This window comes from Octodon degus, unplaced genomic scaffold (assembly GCF_000260255.1).
Source record: "Octodon degus isolate 3935 unplaced genomic scaffold, OctDeg1.0 scaffold00215, whole genome shotgun sequence".
NCBI classification, from domain to species: Eukaryota; Metazoa; Chordata; class Mammalia; order Rodentia; family Octodontidae; genus Octodon; species Octodon degus.
In genome coordinates, this window is record NW_004524791.1 from 3572153 (window position 1) to 3587648 (window position 15496).

At 52.2% G+C, this 15496-nt stretch overlaps 1 pseudogene; it reads right to left on the bottom strand.

The window, feature by feature from the left end:
* Positions 1-8079: 8079 nt before the first annotated feature.
* On the bottom strand, positions 8080-14996 carry LOC101587279 (annotated as a pseudogene).
* Positions 14997-15496: the final 500 nt, after the last annotated feature.

Sequence of the window (15496 nt, forward strand, 5' to 3'; positions counted from 1 at the left end):
AAAAAAATAAAATAAAATAAAATGTCTGTCCCTAGGGCACCCACTGGTATTACTGAGCTACATGATCTGCTGGGGCTGTTAGTGCTCCCATCCCCTCCAGAGCTCCTTAGGGTGATGGTTGGTAGCTTCCACTTAGTCTGGGGATGGCATTGACCTAGCAGGGTGCAGCCCAGGCACTGCTTTCTGGGCTGCTGAGCCTGGCCAGGCTGAGTGGCTCTGCCCTGCTGTGGCCATCTCTGCCCCTCTGTGGTGACAGGTATCTAATGACAGGTGGACATGTGGCTGGGTAACTGAGGCCTCAGATTGGAAGCATGTTGGGTGTCCTAGTCTCAGAGGCCTTTTTAGGGAGCACAGGGCTGAAGCTGCTTCCCTAGTGGTGGTGGTGGGGTCCCCTAAACCTCAATGACTCTTCTGTTCTCTGGGAAGATCATACCCTACCCCTGGAGAAGGCCCTCTGGTCCCTCACTTGTGTCCCTGTCTCCTCTCTCCGTGTCCCTTCTCGCTTTGCTAGATTGCCCCTTTCCGAGGCACATGTTGAAAGCTGGAGTAAATGAGGGACTCAGAGTGAGTGCGACGGGGCACCAGGGGCCCATCCCGCCAGCGTCCTTGGCCTGTGCCTCTGGCATTGCCCTCCTGGACTTGTTGCCACTTGTCAGTTCCCATCACCTTCCTTCCGAATTTTCCTGAGGAAAATCTGGGTCTCGTTCAGTGTGATAAATGGGCTTAGAGGTACCATCAGACCCACCCTTGCCAATAAATTCATTCTCAGAGCCTGAGGGCAAGGCCAGGGTGGAGTGGGGCTCTTAATCCTCTGAGAGGAGCTGAACCATTTGATGCCAGCAATCTGGACTAGCTCAGTCCAGGTGTACACATTCTTCACAACGCTGAAGGTTGCCAAATGCTACTTGAATTATTCCCCCTGGGGTCCCTATCATCCACTTCCTGTTCTCTTGGCCTCTTTTTTCCAAGGGTGCTAACTGCTTTAGGCTCCTGTGAACATGAACCTGGACTTCTGGAGTCCCCAGAGCTGCTGACCTCAAGCCCTACTGGGGTGGGCAAGCGGGAGGATCCAGCCTTTGCAAGGACATTGTGTCTCCAAGAAGGTGGATCATATGTGAGGACCTGCCTGATCTCAGCATGGAGAGAATAATCTGTGAGTTGTGGAGGCGGGGGACAGCATAGGGTGTCCCCAGCAGAGTGGCCAAGTTACTGAGTGGGGTAGGCATTCTTTGCCTGCATCTCCTAGGGTTCAAGAGAAAGATATCATCCCTCCATCCTGGAAGCTGGAAGTCCAAAGTCAAGGTGTCCCAGGACCACATTCCTGCAGAGCTTGGTGTCCCTTGAACTTCTCTTTATTTGTTTACAGTACTGGGATTGACCCTAGAGTCTTCACACTGAGCTACATCCACAGCTTCCCATTAATTAATTTTTTATTTTTTATTTTTTTATGTATTTGGTACAGGATCTCACTATGCAGCTTGGACTGCTCAGCACAGCCCAGGGTGGGGCTGGCATGGCATGTGGTACCAGGGATTGAACCCTAGTACCTGCACTTGCCTAAGCAGGTGCTTAATCTGCTGAGCTATCTTGCTGGCCCTCCATTAGTAAATTAACTTATTGATTTTTTTTTTGAGACAGGGTCTCACTGTGTAGTTCAAGCTGGCCTTGAGCTCACTTTGTAGCCCAGGCTGGCCTCAAACTTGCAGCAATCCTCCTGCCTTATTCTCCCAAATGCTAATTTTTTGAGACAGGTTCTGAATTGTGCAGAATTTGAGATCCTCCTATCTGAACTGCCCACAGTTCTGGGATTACAAATGTGCATCATCACACCCAGGTTGTGACCTTCTAACAACACCAGTCATAGGATTTAGGGCCTGAAATATTCCAGGATGACTTTATTGTATCTGCAAAGACCATGTTTCTAAGTAAAGCCACATCCTGGGGTTGGGGTAACTTGTCTGTGGGGGCTGCTCTTCCACCCAGGATGACATAGGAAGGTCAAGACTCTCCTGGGCAGGGCTAAAGGGCTCCTGTGCATCTGATTCCTGACCTCTGGGGGTAGTCATCTGTGCTTGTAGGTACAGTGGGGTGCCCCCCCCCACCTTGCCCTCGGGGTTGGGGTAGGCTCCTGGGTATGTTTTGTTGTTTGAGACAGGATCTCATTCGGTGGTGCAGGCTGGCCTTCAACTCACTTATGTAGCCCAGGCTGACCTGACTCAGCTTCCTCAGTGCTAGGATTACAGGCGTGCACTACCACACTGTTTCCTGAAAGTGTTCTGCAGGAGCCTGGCTGAGCTCTACCTCTACCAAGGGAGGTGTGAGTTTCCAAGAACAACTCAGACCGCTGGGGACATCCCTGGGGTTCCCTGGACACCCTGGGAGGTGCAGTCAGTGGGCCAAGGCTGGAGGAGTGGGGGGTGCATGTGGAGAAGCAGCCCACGCTGGTTCAGGTGCAGTCTCTGCCAGCCCTTTCTGCTGTACTACCTCCTGGCTGGGCCAGCAGAGCCTCCTTCATGGCAGTCTCTCGCAGGACACAGTTGTACCTCAAATGGGGACACCACAGGGCTGGGGACAGGCAGAACCCTGGCCCCTGACCTGCTGCTCATGAAAAGCAGGATTTGTGTGTTTTCTTCTAGGGCAGCAGGGATGTAAAAGCTATTTTTGCTATGAACCGTGTCTTCACCTGGGCCTACAGATGCTGGGTAGGTGATCAGAAGCAGAACAAACGACTTTAACCTTGCATCTTTTGTTATTTAAAACTTTGAGCAGAACCTTTCTCTGCCATGCAGGAGTACTTAATCATTCAGAGAGGTTCTAAAAGTGAACAAAACTTGGTTGAAGAACCTTGAAGTGTGTAAGCTCACTTCCTTGGCCACCGGGGCCACTAGGATGGGGATTTCCACATACAGCCAAGTGTTCTGGGAAGCCTCTAGCCATGCCCTGAACCCAGAGCATCTGGATTCCAGAAAGGGTGGAGCCCACGAATCTGAGACCTCACTGGCAGGGAGACCCTCCCCGAGGCCAGAGCCATCCCTCTGAGAATTCCAGAGCTGTGACACCAGGACTGAGGTCTGAACAAACTGAACCTCAGGCACCAGACCACACCTTGGCAGATGGACCAATCAGAATCCATCTATCAGTGTGGGCCCCTTCTGGCTACCTAAACTACAGCTCTTTCCTGTCTTCCCCCCACTTCCCAAGTAAAACCTTTTCTGTAAATTGGTGCTTGTTTTACTTTCCATTTCTTCTAAAGCAAGGACCCACACTTTGGATGCCTGGGACCTCACTGTCCCATACTGTGCCCCTGGTCAACTCCGATGGTTTTGTGGGTGTCTGCAGGAGGAAGCCAGGCCTCTGCAGCTCTGTGGGCCTGGAGATGGAGTCCTCTAAACTAGGTCTACCAAACCCCAGGTTGACCTCGGCCCCCACTCACTGGCAGACAGCAGCATTCATTGGCCCAGGTCTGTACTTGACTGAGTTTCGCAACCAAGCTGGATAACTGACCTTGGGCTTGGAAGGAAGACATGGAGGAGGCAGTGCCAGGGCCCAGGAAGGCATGCTCTTCAGAGACAATGGCAGCGATGCCCGAGGCCAGTAACCAAGCTTCCTGGGCTGCATCCCGCATTCCTTCTGGATTTTGGTGTGGACTGCTATAGAGAGCCCTTCCTGGTCCTCCTCATGGCCCAGAAATTTGTATTTGTAATGTCATGGAAAAGTTACTGGAATTCTAGTGAGCCAGTTCCAATCTATCACTTCCAGGGTGATCCATGGTGAGAATAAAGACATTAAGGCATATTTGTAGTTATGGGGAATCAAGGGGTTCTGTCATAGTTTGGGGTTTTGCAAAGGGAACAATACAATACAGGACACATATTTTCTAAAATTATTTATAATACCCAAATAATCATGTACAAAAACAGTGCAGGAAATCTGTCCACATCCTAAAGACAAAAAAAAAAAAAAAAATCCAGCTGAGGGCCTAGATTCCATGGTAATTCCCTGCATGAGTCCAGCTGAAGACCTAAACTCATAACAATGCCTCCCACAAGTCCAACTGGAGGCCTAGAGACCACGACAATGTCTCTTGCAGGCCTCTTTCACAGATCTGAGCTTGGAAGGCCCAAAGATCAGTGATGGAAGCTAAAAAGTTTATGCCAACAGAACAAAGGATCGCACTAGCAGGAATCTGAACTGCAGCCAAGAAGCAATGCTCAAGGTAAGAACCAGAGCTCCCCAAAAGTACCACAGCCATCTTCAGCAACAGTGAAGTCCTGAGCTCTTCTGATGAGGAGGAAAGCTGAGTTCCCATCAGGAAAGCCAATGCAGCAAGCTTCTCCAGGAGACTGAGCTGTGCACCATCTTCCCCTCCAGAGCCAGGAAGTGATACTTCCTGGTGAGAACCAGAGCTCCCCCAAAGGGCACCATAGTCATTCTCAGTGATCCAAGCTCCTCCTCTGACAAGAACAGCCAAGTTCACCAGGAAAGCCAGCATGACAAGGTCTCCCAGCAGAACAGCCCAAGAGAGCCAGCGCCTTCCAACAGATTCCCTAGCAGCAGTCCTCAGGTGGGCCTCCCACACCCAGCACCACTCTGGTTCAGTTCAGCTGGGTATAACAGAGTTGCCCACTAGTCGGCAACCTACCACAGGTTCCAATCCAGCCATGATGGTGGCTGTCTGGAACAAAGGCCTCGACCCAGGCCCAAACTTGGGTTTTACTGATTTGTGAAGAAGGGAGGGGCTTGAGGATGAGTAGCTACGGGAATGGCGGGAAGTAGGTGAGTGCTATGATCTGGGCTAGGTAGGCGATCTGAAATCACCTCTGCATAACACAGCCGAGGTAGTAGCTAATATTTTGGGGTCCATGCTTTAGCCCTGATGTGTAATCTTTCAAACCCTAAGAATTCATAGCCTCTATCTCAAGGCTAAATCCCAGCCTAGAGTATGGAGCATTGGCTCTTCATGTTCTTGTATCAGCTCACACAAGGAAACCACAGATATGGGGACACGTGCCTGCTGACATGACACCAGCACCTCATACGCATTGCTCAGAGCCAACGGAAGAGCGTGAGGAAATATCCTAGCCAGCGCTGCACACATTTGTGCATGGACTAGGACCAGGTTCAGCCAAAATGGAGACAACTGCTCTTCTTTCAAGGAGAGTCGCCCAGGTGGTCCGCCACTGACTGTGATGTGCTAATGTACCGCAAAACCACTTCTCTGTTTCCCTGTGATTACTCAGCCCCTTTCCTCCCCACACAGCCCCCTATGTGTGCCTTCCACTGCCTGTACATGCTGCCTCTGCTCCAGCTCACTCAGCATTCTCCACTGTTTGCACTTTCATTGAAATTTTATCATCAGCTCTCTAGGGCTGGTGTGTGCACACACTCTGCACACACACAGGAAATATGCTTTGATTTTGTTGAAAATGCCCTCAAATAAATAATTTGGGGTACAACTGATACCATGTAATGTGGAACATTTGGTCACTTACTAAGATCTACCCCTCCTTTCACTTAGATCACCTTCAGTTTCTCTCAGCAATACTTGGTAGTTTTCAGCGCAGAAGTCTGGCACATCTTTAGTTCCACTCATTTTAGGTACTTGAATGTTTGCTTCTTTTGTAAACAACAACTTGTTTTCTTCTGTTGGAGGTGGAATGGGGCCTTGCACATTCTAGAGAAGTGTTTTTATGAAATTTTTTTTTGAACAAGGAATCAAATAAATAATCCACCATCCTTGTTAAACACTGGCAGGAGCTTGTTACCTGTCTGCACCAATCTCTCCTGACTAGAACAGCCTGAGGAAGGAAAAGTAGCCTGGCAGATGCTGGGGTAGGCTGCTCAGGTGAGGGTAGGCAGTGTGGCCAGGCTGGGGCCAGCAAGCCTGGTCAGGAGCTCCATGGAGGACACATGGGTGTGCAGGAAGAGCATAGGTCCCAGTTCCTGCTCTTTCGTCTGCTTCTGGGACAAAGAGGGAAGCTGGAATAATAGACAACCGCCAGCTCTGCTGAGCTCTGGGCTGCTGCTTTGCTCCTATTTTCTGTGCTTATTTGTCTTCAGGACTGATGAGCATGCTGTAATTCACTGTTCCCAGAGACACCTGACGGATACCCGGGACTCTGTGGATGGCAGTTGTACCTGGTCTTGGATTACTGTCTTCCTCCCGGGCTGCTCTGTTCTCTTCAGGAAGGGAGAGACCTGGGGAACACTGGGGTGCATCGCTCTGGCCATGTCCTGTTCAGGCTGGGTTCACAGGTGGAAACTCTGGGTACCCTGCATGGTGTGAGTGTGTGTGTGTGTGTGTGTGCGCGCGCGCACGTGTGTGTGTGTGCGTGTGTGTATGTGTGTGGTGTGAGGCAGCTGGTGGAGGCATTATTCCCCTTCAGTTCATCTTTAAACTCTTATTAAGTGGCTCCAAAACCCTCAAAATCTGTGCAGCCTCATCCCATTGTTGGATTGCAAGGCAAGCGTGGGAGTTCACAGCTGCAGCTTATGCAGTTGTGATATGGTTGGGCACACCACATGGCTGGGGAGCAGGCAGAGCCCTGGGCCCTGACCAGCTGCTCACTGAAAGCAGGATTTGTGCTTGACTTTCATTTTGTACCCTCTGTCACTGACATCTTGGGTCACATCTCCTCAGCTCTGTGGAGGGTGTGCTGACCATGGAGGAGGTCGTCTGTTTAGGAGCTGGCAGACTGGGTTGCTCAGTTCTGAGTTTACTGGATTCTCTTCCCAATCCAAAATAGAGGACATGGGGAGGAGGTTGTCAGGGTTACCCATTCAGCTGCCCTCCAGTCATCCTGACCTTGACACCTAGATCCCAGGAGAGGGGGAGCCTCACCCCAGTCTGAGCCAGTCTGAGCTATCACACCTGGAGATATCAGATGCAGATAACCCCTTCCTGGAGGTGGGACACCCCTCAGCCAGGACAATGCCCAAACTGTTACATCAGGCCTGAGACCATGGTCTTCCAGACCTCTACCCAGCTCTCCTTTGGCAGAGCAGGCCTTCTCCCTGCTGCAGTCCTTCCTGCCTCCTATCTCACCTTCCAATTACAGTTTATCTTTTCTTGTGGATCTGTGCTTCAGTTTTAGTTTGCAACATTATTCAAAGTTAGTGCTGGTTAAGCACATTGCCAAGTCTGCAGGTGAGACACGACTGGCCTGGCTGTGGTGGCTGCAGCCTGGGGCATCTCTGATGCCAGCAGCTCTGTGGGTTCTGACAAAGAGCCTCTCTGGGTCTCAGGCCTGGAGTAAGGGTTGCTCCCATCTTCCACCTCTGCCTCATGGGGATGATGCAATTGGCTACCCAGTGCAGTCAGTCCCTGGCCTGCTTTGATCACCACTGACCTCTAGTGGTCAATGCAGACAGTACCCAGCTCAGTCCTTCCAACTAATTTCCAGGGAAACTGAGTCCTGCCTGCCTCTGTACCCCACAGGCCACAGGAGTGGGTTGGAGTGGTGGGAGAAGTTTTGTATGACACAAGCTCAGGGAGCTCCCTTCTGCCGGGCCAGCATCTCCTGCGATGGGGAACAGGTCCCACAGGCTGGGAGACTCTATAGCTGTCACTGCCCTGCTGGCCTGGATGCTGCGTTTGTCCTCTGGCACATGCAGTGTAGCCTAGAGGGCCCAGCCAGCCTGCTCCAGTCCCTGGACCTCGGCCCAAGTGTATGACCTGGGGAAAACAGAGCCCCTCTCCATGACAAACATCATTACCACAGAACATGCATGGTAGATCGCTAGGGTTTCACCCCGAGGAGCCCGCAGATCAGCAAGGCAGGGTGAGGATGTTCAGTACAGAGTATACAGCACATGATCTAGTGCCAGATTTTTGGTGTCTAGCTCTCTCTCTCTCTCTCTCTCTCTCTCTCTCTCTCTCTCTCTCTCTCTCTGTCTCATGTTTTTGTAGTCTAGATTAAATCTAGGTCACGCATTGAACTCCATCCCCAGCCCTTCTTTGATTATTTTGAGACAGGATCTTCTTTGTTTTTTTTTTTGCATCTGATTCAAAATTTTAATACACAGTAGCAACCAGAAGGACAAGCCAGAGGGCGGCGGCATTCTGACAGCACTGGGCGGCGTGTATGGGACAAAACTTGGACTCCTCCTTTCTTTGGAGCAGGAGGAAGGGAGGGCGGGCGAGAGGAGGACGCGGGATTCCCAGCAGCACTCACACAGGAACTCTGGCAGCAGCTTCCTGTCCTCCTTCAGAGCTGGCCTTAAGTGCGATGACCGAATCAGCAATCTGCACAGAGTCAGGGCTATTCGCGGGGGTTTCAGTTAGCGATGAAAGCGGGGGCGAGGTGACCAGGCGGCCAGCTCCTCTCACTGCAGAGGGGGCGCTGTCGTGCAGGAGGTGCCAGGGACCTGAGCCTGCCCTGGAGCAGCTGCGAGGAGCCCGGAGGAGACACAAAGGAAGCTAACAAGACACATTTTTAAAGCAAAGTGATAAACTCCAGTGAATCAGGTCCCAGGTAGTCTTTCAAGGAACAGATACTGACAGTAAAATTTTACACTCCGGAATGCAGTGTTGTACAATCACTAGCACATTTGTTTCTAGAACTGCTGGGACAGTAGCTGCTCCAGAGTGAGAATTAAAAAATGTGTAAGCCAGCTCACGATGACTTAGATATTATATTAAAATACATTGTTAATCATAAAAATACTTTCTATGTACATGTACACTGTATAAACCCGAGGTCGCCTGCTGAGGAGGCCTGGCTGTGCTCCCCCCTGCCCGGCAGCACCAGGGAGTGCTGGTCTCGGGCTCTCGGCCTCGCTGCCCGGGCCCCGGGCCCGCAGCCGCTCTCACGACCAGCAGGCGCCTCTGCGGCCGTCTAGCTGGCTGAGTCAGTCTTACTCCCACTGTACCTCACTCTCCTAAATGCTGATCCTGATCCCAGTAACTCTGGGCATTCACATAATTCATTTGCAATTTGGTTACACTTCAGAATAAGGCTGTAGTTCATTTCATCTGTTATTACGCTGTCTTGCTTGTAGTCAGGATGGTTTGCAATGAACTCCCTCATCCACTTGGCGACTGTCATTAGTTCTCCGGATGCTCTCTTCTTAATTAGCTTCAGGTAGTTCATAATACTGCATCTGGTGTCCACGTCCACCTCCGTGTTTTCCAGGTAAGAATTCAGGATGGGGATGAGTCCAGGAAAAACCCCCTCCTGCAAGAGGCGAGTGGACAGGTGGTGAGGCTGCGGGTGGCGCTGGGGCAGAGCGGGGCAGGCGTACCTTCCCGTTGATGATGGTGTCTATGCTCATGAGCGTGTATTCCTCCGTGGCCAGCTCTGAGCCTCCACCGCCACCACAGCCACCACCGGACACCTTGCCACAGCTGTCCACCACTGTGTTCCCACCTTTGGAAATATCTTTCCTGAAATAAAACATTCCCTGTAGGACAGTGTCTCGCTTCTGCGCTACTTTCATGTTTTCATCAACCTTGGAGAGCGGAATGAGGAAATCCAGCTTGTACAAGAGGGTCATCCTGGTGAGCAGCACCACGAACACCACATGGGCGGAGTTCTCGAAGTCTGTCAGCTGCACCTCCATGGGCTGGAATTCCACTCTCCAGCCAATGTCGAAGTTTGGGGGTGGGGGCTTAAACCTCATGGTCTGCCAATTTGTGGACTGAATATTTTCGAAGTGGTTGGACTCGTTGGCGTCGTCCAGGTTGATCTTCTCCTTGAACAGCATCAGTGGGTCTCTGATAAAGAGGTGGGCCACGTGCTGGGCCAGAAGGTGATGCCGCCGTTCTGCACCAGCTGCTCATAGACTCCTTTGTCTATGGTCAGGTCGATGTCGTTGTATTTCTCACCACACTTAGATAAGTAGCTGTCTATTGAGTTGCATCGGGACTTACTGATCCGATACTTATTATTGTTCAGTGGCTCTAGTCCTCTCTCCTCCCGAGTCCTGTTGTCTGCAGACGCTGAGATCACGCCCCAGCCACAATCGATGTCGGACACGTAGCCTTGGTAGAAAGGGGATGCGGCTCTCAACGCCATGACGATTGGACAGATAGTGGCCAGCTGATCGTAAAGGTAACTGGCCTCAGATATGCTGCAGGCTTGGAACGTGACCTGAAGGCAGCAACTGCCCATCCCGAATCCCATGGCGTCCATGTAAACGTGGTCCGGCTTGGCAGCCCGCGCTGCCTCTGCGTCCCCGGGAAATGCCTCCACGAAGGGAGCCGGCGTGTTCTTGTCCCTAAATATGGGTACGTTGATGGCAACCTTCTCACCTCTCCTGTGCCGGATGTTTCCGGTTAGAGTACTGAAGCGGGGGTGCTTGTTGATGGCTTCATCTGGGACTTTGAGGCTCCTCCTTCGACTGGATTGGGTTTATACACAGGCAGTGTGAAGCCAGGACAGCCTAATCTGGGGAACGACGTTATGGTGCAGAGAGCCTGGTTTTCCTCCAACGCTGACATGGCCCCCTCGCGGCGCTTCCTCACGTTGTCCTCCACGGTGCTGAACTCGGACGTGGTCCCTCCGTAGGGCTGTCCGGCGTCCCTTCAATCATGTACTGCCATACTCTGGTCTCCAAAGGGTAGGGTGGTTTGGATTTGTCCTCTCTCTTGTAGAGTTTCAAGAACGTCTTCTCCATTCAGGACCAACTGGACCTTCCTGTTTTCATGATCAAAGGAGACCAACACGCATTCCACAAAGTTTAAGGAAGGGGACTCGAGAGGAAGGTGGCGCGGCTCGGGGAGCTCCGGCCCGCCGGTCCCCTCGTCGCCCCACTTGGGCACGTCCTTCTGCCGGTCCTTCGCGGCGTGGTAGGTGTGCAGGAACTGCAGGATGCCGCGCGCCGCACGTGGCCGGCGCGGCGCCGCGTCTCCTCCCAGCTCCGCGGCGAGCCTGGGCCAGCAGCCCGGTGGCCCCGTGGCCGGAGCGCAGGCGCGGGTCGGGGTTCGCCTCGCCCGCTGCTCCGCGCCGTGTCGCGCTCTGGCTTCCCCTGCTTGTGACCAGACGCTGCGCGGCCGCTGCCGAGCGTGCGCAGTCCCGCGCCCACCGCAGGATCTTCTTTGTTAACTTGCGTGGGCTCACACTAGAGTACCCCTACTGCCTCAGCCTCTCAGGGTGCTGGGATGGTCTCTCGTTCTTTTATTGTTCAACATTAAAGGGAAAATTCTTCCCAATAAAGGGAAAACTTCCCAGAGCAGATTGTTTTCTGCATGGTGTGGCTTTCGCCCTCTGCTGGCCAACTCTGGCACTGCAGCTCAACTGTCCCTAGGCGCCAACTCTGCCCAGCATGGAGAGAGATCCAGGAAATTTGTTACGCAGACAGCAGTTAGCACAGGCTGGAAGAGACTGAGCCTCTGGAGTCTCCCCGCCTGAGCCCACAGGCCATGTGCCCACTTCCCCCAGAGTGCACCCTCGTGCAAATGATACCCCTGGCGAGGATGCAGTATACCTGACAGCCCTAAGCTGCCACTAACGATACATTTGTTTTATTTATTTATTATTTATTTATTTTTGGTGAAACCGGGGATTGAACTCAGGCCCTTATGCTTGCCAGGGAAGCGCTTATTCTGCTGAGCCATCTCCTGGCCCCTCGTTTTTAATAAGGCCAAAAGCTGTCTGGTGTGGTTGTGCACATCTGTAATCCTAGATGAAGGAAGGCTGAAGCAGGAGGATTTCTGAAAGTTCAAGGCAAGCCTGGAATACATAGCAAAACCATGTCTCAAAACAAAACCACAAAATAGACCCCATGCTTTGAGGAGATAATAGAGAGTGCGGGCTCTGACAGGTGGCTTGAAGGTCCCGCGCACAGTGCTGCCTGAAGCCCCTTGGGCTGTGTCTGCTAGCTCAGGAGTCAGGCAGCTTTCAGCCCAAGGGTCCACAGCCTAAAGTGCATATGGGGCCTGAGTCACCTTTTTTCTTTTTTTTTGGTGAGCCATCTTTACACAGCAGCTTCCTAGTGGTAAAGTCCTCGTGGCAGGGCACTCTGGCTCTTGGGAAGAACTGCACTCCCATTGTGCAGCTGTAGGCTCTGGCCATAAGCCCCCTAGAGGGGCCAGTGTGAGCCGCAGTGACCGCTGGCTCTGAAACCTACCTGTAGGCTCAGAGCTTGCCACTTTCTGCTGTTCTTGGGCATGCTGGGTGATGCCATCAGTGAGGCAAAGGAGAGATGGAGTCTGTCTTCCACCAGCGCCTGGCCTGGCCTGCTGCTCTTGCTACTGGTAGGAAACCTGAGTGGAGAACCAGGATTGTACAAGCACACAGGATGGTCCTGTCATCTGATTTCCAAGTAGGCTCACCCCCACTGCACCGCTTCACTGGTGGCTTTGCCTCAGGTAGTGCTGGGAATGCCCTAGGGATGCTGTCATCACCCAAGTGCTGTGTGCTGTGTCCCTTCCATGGGGTTCTTCCTGTCTGTCTGCTCTACCACTGTGCCTTGTGACAGCGTAGGACCCCGTGTGTTAAATGTTAGTGAATTAGGAAGAAACAGTGAATGAGGCCCACAGATAGCTTACAAAGGGACAGGAGAATATTTATCTGGCATGCTCAGATGAAGGGAGATATTCATTGGTTAGATGCTTCATTTGACCAGGCCTGGTAGCATGTGCGTATGAGGCAGGAGGATTGTTGCGAATTCGAGGTCAGCCTGGGCTATACAGTCAATTCAAAGCCAGACTGAAATATATAGAGAGAGACCCTGTTACACACAAAAAGACAGTTTACAAGGTACACGTGCCTCTTCACCATATTCCTCAGGAAGTGCAAACTAAACTATGAGGGAGAAACGTACACCTGGGTTTTGTTTTGTTTTATTGAGGTGGAATCTCACTATGTAGTCCAGGCTGGCCCTGCACGTGTGGAGATCCTCCCAACTCAGCCTCTCCAGTGCTGGGATTACAGGTGTGTGCCACCATGCCCAGCTGTTAGGACAGCCGAAGCAGAATATGACGGCCAGCTGGTAACGTGAGGGGGAACATCTTTCCATGTAAGTAACCTATGGAATGTTACCCTCGAGCTAGCTTGGGAAGGCAGGGTGTGGAAACCAATGTCCCCTCTTCCAGAAAGGAGGTGTAGGGGACACACACACTAGGGAACAGGCGGCCCCAGGCTTGCATGGGCACACTGAGGGCAGGCTCCTCACAGCTGGCTGCTGACAGCAGCCACCAGCCAGTCTGATGCTGAAGGTTGTTCTCAGGCTGTGATGAGCAGTGTAGGTGACGTCTTTCGCCCTTCACTGGGATTTTGATACCTTCTGCTTCCCCACCCTGGCATCTGGTGATGTGGGACACACCCTTGGCCTCGGGGTGATGCCTCTGAGGTCAGCGGGAGAGAAACAATGGGTGCAGCCACAGTGCAGGGGTGTCTGGTAGACAGACAGACAGGAAGAACCGCGTGGAAGGGACACAGCACACAGCGCAGTGTAGGAGATGCTGCCAGCCGCTGAGCAGACAGGGCCAGAGCAGAGAGCCTTGCTCACCGTTGGTCACAGGAAGTGCCGACTGCACGGGCTGAGTAGCTATGTGCAGGAGGGAAAGCTATATGTCATTGGGCCTTTATTTGTTTATTTTTGGAGTGGGAGGGGATTGAACCTAGAGGTACCTTCTCATTGAGCTGTGTCCCCAGCCTTTTTACAATTTATTTATTTGGTATAAGGTTTCACTGCACAGCTTGGACTTCAGTGGTCCTCCTGTCTCAGCTTCCCAGCCCTGGGATTATAGGTGTGCACCACCATGCCGTTTGGTGCCGGCATGGCATATGGTACCAGGGATCAAACCCAGATCCTTGTGCTTGCCAGGCAGGCACTTAGACCATTGAGCTGTCTCCTCAGTCCATCCCCAGACTGTTTAATAATGTCTTATTTAATTTTCATTTTTTAAAAATTTGTTTATTTATTTATTTATTTTTTGTGGAACCAAGGATTGAACTCAGGCCCTTGTCCTTGCCAGGCAAGTGCTAAAATTTTGTTTTTTAGACAGAGTTTCACTCTAGCTCAGGTTGGCTTGGAACTCACTCTGTAGTTCAGGTTGGCTTGGATGCATGGTGATCCTCCTGCCTCAGCCTCCCCAGTGCTGGGGTCACCGGTGTGGGCCGCCTCCCCAAGCTTTAATGCTGCTTTGGAGCAGGGTCTCCTGCTGTAGCAGGGATTACAGATAGGTACTCACCACCGCTCTGGACGCCTTCATTGTTTGTATCTCTATTTTCCAGCACTGGAAGAGGTGAGCGTACGAATCACAGGCTGAAAGACACCATCTCGTAACGAAGCCGTGCAGCACGTCAAGGTGCATGGTGGCCTCAGACTGTGGCCTGGACGCTGTCTGAGTGTGTCCCAGGGGCTCCTGTGCTAGGAGCCAGTCTCCAGTGTGGTGGTGCTGAGAGGTGGCGGAGGCTCGCAGGAGGGCCCTGGCCACGGAGGCGGTGCCTTTAGAAGGGGTGAAGGTGGCTTTTCTGGGACCGGGACCTCTTGTGCAGGCAAACTGCTACAGGAGCCAGCCTGAGCCCCAAGCTGAGCTCTGGCTTCCCGCTTGGATTTCCTCCTCCTGCTGCCAGCACACCACCGTCCTCTGAGCTGCCTGGACTTCCAGCCTCCGTCCGAGCTGTGACCTGAAAGACCTCTGCTGGGCGACGCCAGCCTGCCTCCGAGTCTGCATGACCGGCAAGAAACGCAGACACATACAACTCGGTGACTTGCACTGCTCTCCCCCTCCCCCCCCGCCGACTCGCAGCAACGGAAAGATGGGGGTAACTGTGGCAATCGGTATTTGTAGAGGTTTCGAAATGCTCACAGGAATTAAGACTCGCTAGGTCTGAATTGAACAGACGGTTGAAATTGAACAAGGAGCTTGGGCTCTAAGGCCACAGCCAGCTCGGGACGGACAGCTTTCAGGGGTAGAGACAGGCTCACCATGTCCGAGGCTGACCACGGAGATCAAAGGGGATCGTGCCCGGTGCCACCGAGTTCTCAGGAGCTCTGCGGAGTGTGGGGTGGGGCCGAGCGGGCAGGAGGTCACCTCGGACAGACATCACGATGGCAAGCCACACTTGCGTGCATTTTCAACCGGAACTGGCATCACGGGGTCATCCACAAAACCTCCAGCTGTGAACCTGATCTCAGACTGGTTATGCCTGAGACTTTCTGACAGAGCAAAGGCCTTTCCTCTGGAAAAAGATACTTTAGTGACATCTTTTAATTCACACTCACATGAGTTCTACAGGGAAGCATTGTTACAATACAGACTAACGGGACAGAGAGAACTGGAAAATGAGCTTAGAGGCATAGGAAGCTAGAAAAAGAACCTAGCAGATTTGAAAAGAAAACAAAAGAACTTTTGAAAACATGATAACTACGGCTGGCTACGATAAGGTCAAGTTAAAGTTTTAGGGCAGCTAAAGAAAAACCCCAGGAATTAAGCAGATAAATCACAAGACTCTTCCAGAATGCAGCCCCAAAGGGACAGAAGATGTGACATGCGGAAAGGACACTGGAAAACCAGGATGAGGGCTCAAGAAATGCAGCACATCAT